Source organism: Macadamia integrifolia, chromosome 11 (assembly GCF_013358625.1).
Source record: "Macadamia integrifolia cultivar HAES 741 chromosome 11, SCU_Mint_v3, whole genome shotgun sequence".
In the NCBI taxonomy this organism is placed as follows: Eukaryota; Viridiplantae; Streptophyta; class Magnoliopsida; order Proteales; family Proteaceae; genus Macadamia; species Macadamia integrifolia.
This window is the reverse complement of record NC_056567.1, coordinates 9,875,187-9,885,740: the sequence shown is the minus strand read 5'-3', so window position 1 is coordinate 9,885,740 and position 10,554 is coordinate 9,875,187. Positions and strand designations below refer to the sequence as shown.

Genomic DNA, 10,554 nt, shown 5'->3' with positions numbered 1-10,554 from the left:
TTATTGCTATCCCTTTCCCCCAAGGTTCATGGCTAGTGTATGTGTTGGCTTTGCCCCTCCTAGACAAAGAACCATTAATTTATTGCTTTTATTCTAATTGTCTCCCTTTCCCTAAAGCCAAGTAGAGTAAACCTTGTAAGAGTGACTCTCTAGTTAAGTAGGGAAGCTCATATTATGATGCATTCCTCAGGCTAAGTAGAGAAACCAACTTGTGAGTCTCTCTCTAGCTTTCTCCCCTTTCTTTTACTTTATTTTTATTTCAACATTTTTCTCCTTTATTTTTTTTTTAATTGCATGGGTGGTTTATTTTCACTTATTTATTTATTTAATTTTAATTGCATGGCTTGCGTCTTTAAATTCTTAGATGACAAATGGTTAGGACATTATTTTAGATACATATGTTTAGGACGGTATTTAGAATTAGATCACAACCATTAATAGGTTCATGTTCGCATTATTAAAAGAAAAAAAAAATAAAGTGGCTGCTCTCTCTGAGTTCGACCCGTAGCTACACTGATCCGTATGCTTGCGGTTACATTTAAAATCTCAAACAAGTTTTTCGCTCCGTTGCCAAGGAGACAGTTCCATGTTATTTTTTGGTTTCTTTTGGTAAATCAGAGTGCTTTGTTTGCTTTGTTTTTTTTTTCATTTTCTTTTATTGAATTCCCGAGAAGAACAACTTGTAATAATAGTTATATCGGTGGAGGTCGCCATGCCTTACAGTTTGATAAAGATAGGTTTCGCCCTATAGCAGTACCTCAGGAATTGACCTGAGCAACCCCGGATCCCTCCCGGTAAGCTCTCAAAAAGCCAAAAAAAATCAAAAAAATAAAAACAAAATCATAAAAAAAATCACAAAAAAGGTTTTGCTATCCATTCTTTTATGCTTGTCTTACTCTAGTTGTGGGTAGTTTTCTGTTACATGAGTGTTAGGTGGGTACGTAATACTAAGAATCGGTTAGAAAGAAGAGATCCAAAAAGTAGTGACCCTATACATTTGCTCTCTTTAAAACCCTTCAATATGGGAGATCAATAGCAAAACTCATCACTTAAATCTCTGAAAGATAGGTTCTACCCTGCTAAAACAGCCCAACCTTCCTGCATAGTTCTACCACAGGCCCAGGGCAATAATTTTGAACTCAAATCTCAATACATCACTATGTTGCCCCACTTCCATGGGTTGACCTCTAAGGATGCATACCTATNGGAATTGACCTGAGCAACCCCGGATCCTTGCCGATAAGCTCCCAAAAAGCCAAAAAAAAATAAAAACAAATAAAAAAAAATCATTAAAAAAAAAAAGTTTTGCTATCCTGTTGCATGAGTGTTAGGTGGGTACGTAATACTAAGAATTGGTTAGAAAGAAGAGATCCAACAAGTAGTGACCCTATACGTTCGCTCTCTTTAAAACCCTTTAATATGGGAGACCAACAGCAAAACCCTTCACCTAAATCTCTGAAAGATAGGTTCTACCCTGCTAGATCAGCCCAACCTTCCTGCATAGTTCTACCACAAGCCCAGGGCAATAATTTTGAACTCAAATCTCAATACATCACTATGTTGCCCCACTTCCATGGGTTGACCTCTGAGGATGCATACCTATTTCTAAGGGAATTTGAAGAGGTATGTGTTCTAATTAAGATCCAACAGCTTTCTGATGATGCTGTTAAGCTTAGGTTTATCACTTTTGCATTGAAAGACCAAGCTAAGAAGTGGTTGTATGGGTTACCCACAAATTCCATAACCTCATGGGAACAGTTCACAGTTGTCTTCCTTAAGAAGTTTTTCCCAACTGACAAGACCAATAAGCTTAGAAGTGATATCCTTCAATTTAGGCAAAAGCCTAGTGAGTCCTTTTCCAAACTTATGGAGAGATTCAAGGATCTACTCCAAGAATGCCCTCACCATGGCCTAGACCTATGGCATTTATGTCAAATAATTTATGAGGGTATTGATTACCCAACTAAACAAATGATAGAGTCTATGTGCCCTGANATTAAGATCCAACAGCTTTCTGATGATGCTGTTAAGCTTAGGTTTATCACTTTTGCATTGAAAGACCAATCTAAGAAGTGGTTGTATGGGTTACCCACAAATTCCATAACCTCATGGGAACAGTTCACAGTTGCCTTCCTTAAGAAGTTTTTCCCAACTCACAAGACCAATAAGCTTAGAAGTGATATCCTTCAGTTTAGGCAAAAGCCTAGTGAGTCATTTTCCAAACTTATGGAGAGATTCAAGGATCTACTCCAAGAATGCCCTCACCATGGCCTAGACCTATGGCATTTATGTCAAATAATTTATGAGGGTATTGATTACCCAACTAAACAAATGATAGAGTCTATGTGCCCTGAGGGATTCACATCCTTTACAGATGAAGGAAAGGCATGGGAATTTTTACTTGACTTAGCTGACAAAACTCGTGAGTGGGAATCAACCCAAGAGAGTGAAAGAACCATAGGAGGAAAAGGATATTTTGTGGATGGGATAGTAGCCAAGGAAGCCCATTTGGATAGCCTAATCAAGAGGATTGAGGCTATTGTTCCTAGAGAGCCATCATCAGTCAATTTGGTTAAGATTTGTGCTTGGTGCCAGTCCCCTGGACATGTCATAGAAGAATGCCCTAACACCTCTGGGGGCACTTCTAATGATAGTGTTAATGCCTTATACCAGAATAATCCATATAGTAACATATACAATCCAGGATGGAGAAATCACCCAAATTTCTCTTGGAATCAGGGCAACCAAGCAGGACCTTCCAATTTCTATAATCAAGGTCAACCTGGACCTCAAAGGCCTCCCTTTGCACAACAATCTTTTTCTCAAAATACTTTTCCTAGGTCAAATGTAGGACCTCAGGAGAGTTTTCCTAGGGCCCCTCTTCTATCATCTTATCAGCAACCCCCTGGGTTTACCAACACTGGAGAGGCAAGTAGAATAAGTGACTTGGAAAAAAATATGGCCCTCCTCATGACAAGCCATCAAAATCTTACGAGAGAATTTACCCAAGTTGTCTCAATTATGCGTGAGAGGGAGAAGGGAACTTTACCCAGTCAACCAGAGCCTAACCCTAGGCATCATCAGCCTGTTAGTTTACAAGGACCAACTAATGCACCACTGAATATAGTACAAGGTCAGACTCAACAAGGGCCCTCTAACCAATGTAATGTTGTTTATGCCCTTAGGAGTGGTAGAGAGTACCTACAGAGCGTTCCTAAATCTTCCCCATCTAGTACTCATGTTAACTCTCCTTCAGTTGAGGACACAAGTGTGCCTCTTGTTCCAGGTTTGTCTGATGAACCTAAAGATTTTTCTGAAACTAAAGATGATTTGGTTGAGGAAACCAAAAATTATTCTTCTGAACAGGGGCAAATCCCTAAAAGTCCTTAGGTTCATCCTGTCCCATTTCCTAATCGCTTGGTAAACAAAAAGAAGACTGCTTTCATGGACAAAATTTTAGAAGTCTTCAAAAAGGTAGAAGTAAACATCCCTCTTTTGGATGCCATATCCCAGATCCCCGCCTATGCAAAGGTACTGAAAGATTTGTGTACTCACAAATGTATCACTAGTGTGCCCAAAAAGGCGTTCTTGGCAGGTAACATTAGTTCCATAATTACTCAGCCTATAGCAGCCAAGTATAAGGATCCAGGGAGCCCTACCATATCTTGTGTCATAGGCAACACCTATATTGAGCATGCCTTACTTGACCTTGGCGCAAGTGTGAATCTTTTACCTTACCATGTGTACAAGCAACTAGGATTGGGAGAATTGAAAGCCACTGGAACTACTCTTCAGTTGGCAGATAGGTCTGTTAAGATTCCTAAAGGGATGGTTGAGGATGTCTTACTAAAGGCGGGGGAATTTATTTTCCCTGTTGATTTCATTGTGTTAGATACTAAGCCCTTCTCAACCAAGGATGAGATCCCAATAATTCTAGGAAGACCATTCTTGGCTACCAGTAATGCATTAATCAATTGCCAGAATGGTTTCTTAAGATTATCTTTTGGTAACCAAACTGTTGAGTTTAACATGTTTAGGATTGGCAAGCAACCACATATGGAAGAAGAGATCAATATGCTTGAGGATTTTTTGGATTTTTCTGATGATTTAGTTACCAACTTTGATATTGATTTTGATTCAGAAATCCAAGAGTGTATGGATGAGTTGGATGATGATAGTGAAAATTTCTTTTCTGAAGTCTTGAGTCTTCACACACTTGTGGAGCCCTTAGGACCCCTTTCCAATTCCATTCCCAAACCTTCCATAGTTGAGCCCCTAAGCTAGATCTTAAGGAGTTGCCATCTAATTTGAGGTATGCTTTCCTAGGGCCTGACCAGACTCTTCCTGTAATAATTTCTTCAAATTTGACTTCTAACCAGGAAGAGGAGTTACTTAAAGTGTTAAAAAATAATAAGGAAGCCCTAGGTCGGACCATGGCTGATATCAAGGGTATAAGCCCTTCTATTGTGCAACATCATATACATCTTATGGAGGATTCCAAACCATCCACGGAACCCCAAAGAAGAGATAACCCAGTGATGATGGAAGCCATTAAGAAAGAGATCTAAAAGTGCTTGGATCATGGAATAATTTATCCTATTTCTGACAGCCAATGGGTAAGCCCAGTTCACGTAGTGCCTAAGAAGTCTGGTGTGACTGTAGTTCCTAATGCCAATAATGAGTTGATCCCTACCCGTGTTCAAACAGGATGGTGAGTGTGCATAGACTACAGGAAGTTAAATGCGGTAACCTGGAAGGACCACTTCCCATTGCCATTCATTGATCAGATGTTAGAGAGGTTAGCTGGACATGAATACTATTGTTTTCTTGATGGATATTCCGGCTATAACCAAATCCCAATTGCTTTAGAGGACCAACATAAGACCACTTTTACATGCCCATATGGAACATTTGCTTACAGGCGTATGCCCTTTGGGCTTTGCAATGCCCCTGCTACGTTCCAACGATGCATGATGAGCATTTTTTCTGACATGGTCGAAAAATTCTTAGAAGTATTTATGGATGACTTTTCAATTCATGGGAATTCCTATTCTGAATGTCTTCATCATCTTTCCCTAGTTTTGAAAAGGTGCATATCTAAGAATTTGGTTTTGAATTGGGAGAAATGCCATTTTATGGTTAAATCTGGTATTGTTTTAGGCCATGTAATATCCAAGGACGGAATTAAGGTAGATAGAGCCAAAGTGGATTTAATTGATAATTTACCACCTCCTCAATCTGTTAAGGATGTTCGGTCTTTTCTAGGGCATGCAGGCTTCTACAGAAGGTTTATTAAGAACTTTAGTCAGTTAGCTCGACCTCTCACCTTATTATTTGTCAAAGATCAGACTTTTGAGTTTTTCAAAGAGTGCCTAGAATCCTTCAAGCAACTTAAGAAGGAGTTGACCAATGCACCCATTGTTCAACCACCTGTTTGGACTGAACCTTTTGAACTGATGTGTGATGCTTCAGATTTTGCCATAGGAGCAGTTTTAGGTCAAAGGATTAATAAGTTGCCCACTGTCATTTACTATGCTAGTAGGACCTTAAATGATGCACAACTCAATTATACAACCACTGAAAAAAAAATTTTAGCTGTTGTGTTTGCATTAGAAAAGTTTCGGTCTTACTTAGTTGGTTCACATGTGGTGATGTATACTGATCACTCTGCCCTCAGATACCTAGTTCAGAAGAAGGATGCCAAAGCTTGTCTCATTAGGTGGGTTTTACTTTTGCAAGAGTTTGATTTAGAAATTAGGGATAAGAAAGGAGTTGAAAACCTAGTTGCAGACCATTTATCCCGGCTTCCCAATTCCTTGACTGTTGATTCTCCAGTCAACGAGAACTTTTCAGATGAACAATTATTTGCAATGTCCAGTGAACCATGGTTTGCTGACATTATCAACTTCTTAGTTTCAGGTGTGACTCCGGATCACTGGTCCGCTCAAGATAAGTATAGGTTTCATTCCCAAGTTAAGCACTTTTTCTGGGATGATCCTTATTTATTTAAGATATGTCCGGATCAAATTATCCGACGATGTGTTCCTGATCATGAGCAACATTCCATTCTCTCTTTCTGTCATGATTATGCATGTGGTGGACACTTTGGACCTAAGAAGACTTCCGCAAAGGTTCTCCAATGCGGATTTTATTGGCCCACTCTTTTTAGAGATGCTTTTGATTTTTGCAAGGCTTGCCCCGCCTGCCAGTCTTTTGGCCGTATCAATAAAAGGAACATGATGCCCCTCAACCCTATTTTGATAGTTGAGATCTTTGATGTTTGGGGCATTGATTTTATGGGACCATTCCCTAATTCCTTTGGGAATTTGTACATACTTTTGGCCATTGATTATGTTTCTAAATGGATAGAGGCCATACCTTGTAAAACTAATGACCACAAAGTGGTGGTCCAGTTTCTCAAAGAGAACATTTTTTCCTGCTTTGGTGCACCACGTGCAATAATTAGTGATAGGGGTACTCATTTTTGTAATCGACCTTTTGAGGCCTTAATGAAAAAGTATGGGGTCACTCATAAGTTATCTACCCCTTATCACCCCCAAACTAGTGGCCAAGTGGAGGTTGTCTAATAGGCAGATCAAACAAATCTTGGAGAAAACTGTTAATCCCAACCGTAAGGATTGGTCCCTTAGGCTCATTGATGCCTTGTGGGCCCATCGGACTGCATTCAAGACTGACCTTAGCCAGTCTCCCTACCGTTTGGTGTATGGGAAAGCTTGTCACTTACCAGTTGAGTTTGAGCATAAGGCCTTTTGGGCCATTAAGAAGCTTAACTTTGATTTGTCTGATGCGGGAATTCATCGTAGGCTCCAACTATCTGAGTTGGAGGAACTTAGGAATGAAGCCTATGAAAGTTCTAGAATTTACAAGGAAAAGACCAAAGCTTTCCATGATAACCACATTCTGCGTAAATCTTTTGCAATTGGTGATAAGGTCTTATTGTACAACTCTCGATTGCATCTTTTTCCTGGTAAGCTTAGATCCCGATGGGATGGCCCATTTATTGTCCATAATGTATATCCTCATGGGGCTGTGGAGATTTTGAACCCAGGAACAGGGGTAATTTCGAAGGTTAATGGTCAGTGTTTGAAACCGTTCCTCGAGTTTCCTAATACTAGTAGTGAAGAGGTCATGGATCTCCATGAACCTCTTTAGACTGATGACTAACTGTTATTCAGGTATGACCCCCTTGCATTGTCTTTGCTTTTAATTCTTTCCATGCATTGAGGACATTGCATGACTTAAGTGTGGGGGAGGGAAACCAGTTTTTGTTTTTTTTCACTTTGTTTTGTTTGTTTTTCTTTTTATTTTTGAGCTTGCTAAGGATGAAGTCCTACTTTGGTTTTTGGCTAATGATCATACCATTCGGTTGCTTGATGTATGAAAATAAAATTTTTGATTAAGGTACCCATTTTAAACGTATAAAAACCCTGTTGAGAAGAAAGAAACAAGCATGTGTCTTGAGATGGGACTTTCTTTTGAAAAATAAGAGACCCTGTTTTTATGGTGATGGACCATATGTAAGTCTATGGGTTCCTTGTACTTTTGATTTGGAGTTGAGACCTTCTTTTTAATTTGGCATGGGTTGATAAATGCACAATTTTAAATGAGATGAGAAATGTGGTATAAAGAAGAATAAGAGTTGATTCCTTTGGAACTAGACAGGGCATTGCGCCTCAGGAAGCGTGGTGTCTTGATCGAAATTCCTTGGGAGGAAACTTCTGAAGTAACTCTAGCATCATTGCCTTTGTGGACATATGCAAAAAGCGAAGCTACATAGTAACTTGGGTGTCTGGTGTTTGCTCCACCATGTCATTCAGGCCAAAAGTAGTGGAGTAGAATAGAGTTTATTATTCTAAAAAAAAAAAGAGAAAAAAATGTGCAAATGTCATTATTGCTTGGTAACATGTTTGGTCAAAAATACTCCAACGCCTTAGTCATTGGTTCCCTATTTCTTCACAAGTGGTTTTGCCTTAAGATAAGGATGTTTTGGAAGAGACGAGGTGAGTTTCAAATTAAGAAATATGCTAGTGCCTGGAATTGATAAAGGGTAATAAAAGTTCAAGTGTGGGGGTCCCTTGTAAGAGAAATTATCTTTGCTCCGGATCGGTATGGGCCTTTCCTTTAGCCAAAGTTGGGATTTGTTTATTCTGAATTTTGGGTGTATATTCACTGCAAACACCCACGAGACACAACTCGTCCACTAGGGGTGACCTAGGGGTTTAAAGGCTTGTTGCACATGCTAAGTGCAACCGTGATTCCTACGAAAGTGAGTTAGGTTTTTTTATCTTTATTCTTTTTCTTTTTGTTTTGCTCGAGGACTAGCAAAGTCTAAGTGTGGGAGAATTCTGATGAGCATATTTATGTGTGAAATCTAGGGTAGTAAAACATGCATTTTACATGTTTAGAATGGAGCTACCTTGGGTTTTACTCTCTTTTTGCAGGTTTTATATTTTCAAGGCCTTAAGGACTATCGGGAGCCATATCTTCAATTTTACACGTAAAGAGGTCCTATTTCTTTCCATGGTTGCGAAGAGGACGAAATTCTGAGCAAGATGGACGTGTTCAATTAAAAGTACACATTCGTTTGGTCACCCGTACAAATGATTATTCTTTTTCGGGTCAGAAAAAAGAATAATGGATCAGAACTGAACCGAGATGCAGAACCAGCCCGTTTGCAATTGTCCCAGAGGTACAAGGAATACTCCAAATGCCAACAAGGATCGATGGACCACATCCTTAAGTGATTAAAGATTTGTTTTTTGTAACAACAACTACCTAGTGTAGTTGGTGAGCTATGGTGTACAAAATTCCCTTGCTCACCAAGAGGTCTCAAGTTCGAATCTCATGGTTGTTTTTTTTAGAGAATTTGTTGAAGATTTCTTGCTTTTCACTCACTTAAAGCACTAAGGGCATGGAGGGGATTTCCACATCAAATTAGAAGCAAGCAAAATCGTGGAAGCAAGAAGAGAAGAAAAAAAAAAGGAAAGAAAAAAAAGGGAGAACCAAAGATTGTCCAAATCTTCTCTCTCCTCCACATCATCACCAAAGATTGTCCAAATCACACAAAGGAAGAAAAAAAAATCGTCCCTAGGAGAGAGAAAAAAAGAAGAAAAATAAATTAGAAAAAAAAAAGGAAAGAAAATAAGAAAAAAAATTATAGGAAATTTCTCAAAATTTATTTCTCTCTTCTCTCTCCTCCATCTTAGCACTTTTGGACTCAAAAGATCTCACAATCAATTGTGGGTTTCTCTCTTTTAGGAAAGAGAAAATTGTTACCCTACCTCTCCATTCCCTATAAATACAACTCATGTAAGAGGAGGAGACACAATTCATTCTTCTTCTAGTTTTCTTTAGTTGCTCTCTCTCTTCCTCTTTCTCTCTTTAGTTTTAGTTCTTCTCTATTTTTGCTTTAATCACTTTTGTAATAGTTTTTTTTATTTCAATTAATGCAAGCACTCTTTTATTCTTATTCAGCCTTTTTATGTTTATGATTTATGCAATTGAGTTGTAATTTTTTAAGTTATAGTTCTAGGCTTAGATCTAGGTGACAAGATCATGAGCCGTGGAGCAATTGTTTTTCAAGTTCAAGCATTGATTCAAGTAAGTAGGCTCCTTCAGTAGTCTTCTCTCCCCCCTCTCATTCCCTCTTCTGACTACCATTTCTTTCTTAATTTAGGATTTTTATTTTCAGTCATTACATTATTGCTATCCCTTTCCCCTAAGATTCATGGGTAGTGTATGTGTTGGCTTTGCCCCTCCTAGCCATAGAACCATCAATTTATTGCTTTTATTTTAATTGTCTCCCTTTCCCTAAAGCCAAGTAGAGAAACCCTTGTAAGAGTGACTCTCTGGTCAAGTAGGGAAGCTCATATTATGATGCATCCCTCGGGCTAAGTAGAGAAACCTACTTGTGAGTCTCTCTCTAGCTTTATCCCCTTTCTTTTACTTTATTTTTATTTCAGCTTTTATTTTTTTCTTTATTATTATTTTTTTTTAATTGCGTGGGTTGTTTATTTTCAGTTATTTATTTATTTAATTTTAATTGCGTGGCTTGCGTCTTTAAATTCTTAGATGACGAATGGTTAGGACGTTATTTTTAGGACAGTAATTAGAATTAGATCACAACCATTAATCAGTTCACTTTCGCATTATTAAAAGAAATAAAAAATAAAGTGGCTGCTCTCCCTGTGTTCGACCCGTAGCTACACTGATCCGTACGCTTGCGGTTACATTTTAAATCTCAAACACCCCAGGCTAGATGATCCATAATTGGCGCCACCCCAGTCATACTTCTGATAATTTAAAGGTCGGTAAAGCAATGGCAAGCCAGAGGTCGACCTTGTCAAAGGGTTACTAAATAAGCACTGGCCAGCCCAATAGACAAAGGGCCCGTTTGATAACGTTTCTGCCTTTTCTATTTCAAGAAACGGCAAAAGCAGAAATTGTTGTTTCTGGAAACAGAAACAGGTAAGAAGGGTGTTTGATAAGAAGGGTAAGGTTTCAAGACCCACGAGTCCCCCACAACACCAACAA

At 38.8% G+C, this 10,554-nt stretch overlaps 2 non-coding genes across 2 annotated transcripts; both read right to left on the bottom strand.

Annotated features, from left to right (window-relative positions):
• Positions 1-1,806: 1,806 nt before the first annotated feature.
• LOC122094531 lies at positions 1,807-1,913 on the bottom strand. The gene has a single exon (XR_006144846.1). It is a non-coding gene; the product is annotated as a small nucleolar RNA R71 (small nucleolar RNA).
• Positions 1,914-2,166: 253 nt separating this feature from the next.
• On the bottom strand, positions 2,167-2,273 carry LOC122094504. The gene has a single exon (XR_006144820.1). It is a non-coding gene; the product is annotated as a small nucleolar RNA R71 (small nucleolar RNA).
• Positions 2,274-10,554: the final 8,281 nt, after the last annotated feature.